At 45.1% G+C, this 4,127-nt stretch overlaps 1 non-coding gene across 1 annotated transcript; it reads right to left on the bottom strand.

The window, feature by feature from the left end:
* Positions 1–1,449: 1,449 nt before the first annotated feature.
* LOC123163458 (small nucleolar RNA snoR53Y) lies at positions 1,450–1,521 on the bottom strand. Its single transcript, XR_006481911.1, has one exon. It is a non-coding gene; the product is annotated as a small nucleolar RNA snoR53Y (small nucleolar RNA).
* Positions 1,522–4,127: the final 2,606 nt, after the last annotated feature.

Below are 4,127 nucleotides of genomic sequence, written 5' to 3' on the forward strand. Positions count from 1 at the left end.
CATATCAACAATAAAGTATCAACAATAAAGTAACCAATATTTTGGTCCAGAGAGCCCCAATCACACAAATTTTCATAAATGGCTATCAAAATGAGTATATTATATATATTACAATCATGCCATAGTTCACATCATCCAGGAATTTAGAACAACTACAAAAGTGCTGCTATGAAATACTATAACAGCCATTTACATCATCCAGGAACATATAATTAGCTACAAAGATGAAGCGTTCCCTTTTTCCAACTTCTTGAGCCTCTGTAAAAGACAGGAAATGATCATTATCATGGCTGTGAATACAGAATGAAAGCAATATCCTCAAACATACAACAACTAGGAAAAGAATATTGAACAAAATAATAAACAAATACACAAGCAGCTAGGGGTCGATCCTAATGCCAGCAAGCTCTAAGAAGACTCCAAGAAACTATTGGCTCACAATACAATCATGCTTTTGACAAGTGCGAGTCGTGCAAAAAACTTCACTACACCAAATTCCACCTAAACAATAATACCATTCTACTACCACAGCCATCCATTCAGCTAATAGCATGCAAAGTATCAATGTTCTGTTCTTATCAGCCTATTCTTATGCATAAAGCAACTAAGGAAACCAAAAGAGGAGCACTACTACTTGCAGATAACCAGAGTTCAACAAAGATACACGTATCATCAGTTTGCCAAACATGGCAGTGTTCGGTACAGAAAGATATAGTACAAATGGCCAAACATAGATGCGTTCAGTTTCAGAAGAATCTGAAAGCCAGATCTCATCTGGAAGCCAAACTTGCATTGTTACAAACACATGGCAGAGATTAGTACAAGCACTTACTAATCAGGTCAGACTGAAGAAATCACTAGCAGCGGAAATGCATCATTCTAAATCTTCTCAGTTTGCAAAACAAGATTCAGCAAGCAATCAGCCATTATGAACAAGCAGTAGCACTACTTCTTGCAGACGCAACGCAAGGGCTCGGTTTACAAGAGTAAAAAAAGACAGCATTAGTAAGATCATGTAGTACCACAACTACAACATTTTCTAGATAGATAATCAGTTTGCAAAAGATAGATAATCAGTTTGCATACTGAAGTTAGGGACGAAGGAGTTCCCTACCATAACAATCGAAAAGAATCCGCCATCCCGATAGGCAACCGACAGCCAGGATCAAACATCAGAAATGAACAGATGCCCAGGGATCAGACACATGCCACTTACCACCACAGATCTCTCACAGGTCACTACCAAGCTGAAGTGGATCTTAGTCGTTGATTTTCGCACCAGACGATCAGTTTGGACGCATATTTTACTCCTAGTTGCAACCTATCAAGATCCCTTCTGGCAGCAAAAAATGCACAGACAAGAGATTCGTAAGCTAAACTGAGAAAAATTAAGCAAAGCAAATGTTAATTCATTGTTTTTGGAAGTCAAAAAAGCAGCACTAAGTAAATGGTTCCCTCGGTAATAATATATTGCTCGTCAGATAGTATCAGTATTATCATGGTTAATTCATCATTGGGAACCTTACAACTAGATTACGAGCAAACAGACAGTAATGTCTCACGGCAAAGTATGGGTGCGCATACCTTTCCCTTCACGGCAAAGTTGGAGAGGCGGCGCATGGAGAGCGGCGAGCGGTAGGGTTTCCTCCTCTGCTTTGTTTAGATTGGTCCTCAGTATCTCCTTGTCCCTCTGTAGGGCTTCCACTTCATTGTTCAGTGCGGTAACCTGTCCATGATCAAATGCCAAATCATCTGCACAGTTGAGTTGCCAGACCAAAAACTAAGCCATGTACAGTACTGTAACAAAATCAGTGAAACTGAATATGCACCATCAACTGATTAAAAACCGTGGATAGTATATATATGATTCATCAACTGATATGGGCAGCTAGCGAACCAAGTTTCCCAATGGGAAGAAGTCACAAGAGCAGACATAGAAAATGGATATTTTAAACTAGACTGCAGGCTGGATGTGTGGTTTCAGGGGCTTGGTCGCATCGAATCGGGGTCAATATCAAGTAGAAACTAGTAGATTTGCTCCTCCATATGCTAGATTCAGGGGAAGGATTGGAACAATAGTGGTTCCTGTTGTATCTGTGCAGTGCAGATGATGAAATGTGCGCAAGTTATCTGAAAGATATGCAGGTTATCTGACAGCGAGGAAAGGGGTGTTACTGACGTCGGGGGCGTCCCGGAGGCACTTGCGCAGGTCGTCGCTCTCCCTGGCGAGCTCGTCGCAGGACTCCATGGCACGCTCTAGGTCATGCTTGTAGAGGACGCACTCCTTCTCGAGCCTGGCGGCGTGGGTGGCGAGCTGGTCGCGCGCGGCCGCCACGGCCTCCTTCTCCTCCACGCACCACTGGATCCCCTCCGCGTTCATCGCCAACTCGTTCTGCACGGGGCCGTTCCGATCCGTCAGGCATTCCGTCGAACATCTTGAGTGCGCGAGTAACCACCACATCGGAATGGATGGGGGAAGGGGGAAAGGGGGGACTGACCCTGAGGAGGTCGATGCGGCGGGCGGCGGCGTGGAGGTCCTCCTCGAGCGTGAAGACACGGTCCTGGAGGCGGCGGCGCAGGTCCTCGGAGGCGGCGAGCTTGGCGCGGAGCGAGCGGTCGGGCACGGGGAGGCCGAGGGAGGCCTCGATGGAGCCGTGCACGTACTCCTCCGCGTTGCCGGGGAGCGCGGGCCCGGCGGGTGGGGGCGGGGGACGGGGATGGGGAGGAGGGGAGGCGTCCTTGCCGTCGACCGGTGCATGGCCTCGGTGTCCTCCACGACGTAGAGCGCGGACTCCTTGGCGCCGGCCAGGAGGCGGCGCACGGCCTCGGCGTCCGCGGATCGGAGGGCCGCGAAGAGCGCCTGGTGGGAGAGCGGTGGGGAGGGAGGGAGACGAGGTCGGCGGCGATGGTGAGGAGGGCTGCAAGGTCGGCGGTGGGTGGGAGCGGTGGGGAGAGGACTGGATCGGGGAAAGGAGGCCGGGGAGAGGACTGGATCGAGGGAGGAGGTGGCGGCGGCTGCGAGGAGGAGGGGTGCGATGGGGGGAGTCAATGGGATCTGACCTAGGGTTTGGGCTGCGGGTGGGGGTATCTCTTTTTCATTTTATTTTCTATTTTTCTGTAGATAGATGGATGGATGGATGTGGGATGGAGAGATGGATGGATGGATGGATGGGCGCCATGTCATCGATCCGTGGGAAGAGTCATGATTGGTTCGAAAAAACAGTGATTTAAAAAAGTGTCTAAGTACTAAAAATAGAGGGCTTTTGCGAAATAGCTATCAAAAATATTTTGCAAAATGGCATCACACAAATTTTCACTAGAGTTAGACCACATTTTATTGATAAGGACCAATTTCTATGCATTTCTGATCTTTCTAGCTATTTTTAATCATTTTCTGAGTGCCCAAAATGAATTTTTTGTGAAGGACCTACCATATATTTGTTGCAAAATTGTACCAAATCAATTTTCTAAAATACTAGGACATATTTAATGCACAATTGACCAAATGATTGGGTGTCAAAATTTTTGATCCACCTCTCATGAAAAAGACAAATTCCTGCTCATTTAGTAGGAAACGGGTCAAATTTGAACTGCAGCGTCCTCATTGTTTGTTATTTATTTTTTCCAAAAATCATTTATAGGTACAAAAGTATCTATTTAATCAGAGTAACAACAAAAAAATTCCAAGATTCAAGCATTAGCTAGGAACGATCATTCCCGCCGTTTTGACCGCATTTTGAAACGGGCATAAAAAATTCAAAAAAAATGAAAAAATTGGGAAACCTTTGCATTGTGTCATTATATGTGGCCAAGTTTCCAGGAAAAATAACAAACTTGTAATACGGCAATTATTTTAAAAAAGTGTTCTCAGAAATGAGCTGTCATCTCTGAAGATTCACGGCTTTCAAGCCAAATGATCAATCTTATGGCCACATTCATGGCATAGTTTGTTCAAATAATCTCATATTGTGCACAAGGGTGCATATTGTAATTGCAAACAATGTTTCCTAAGGAAGTTTTCATTTTCTTTGGACGAAAAAACCATTTTCCATTTTCTGAGTGCCTGAAATGATTTTTTTTTGTGAAGGACCTACCAAATAATTGTTGCAAAATTGGACCAAATCAAT

The sequence above is a fragment of the Triticum aestivum genome, chromosome 7B, assembly GCF_018294505.1.
Source record: "Triticum aestivum cultivar Chinese Spring chromosome 7B, IWGSC CS RefSeq v2.1, whole genome shotgun sequence".
Classification (NCBI taxonomy): Eukaryota; Viridiplantae; Streptophyta; class Magnoliopsida; order Poales; family Poaceae; genus Triticum; species Triticum aestivum.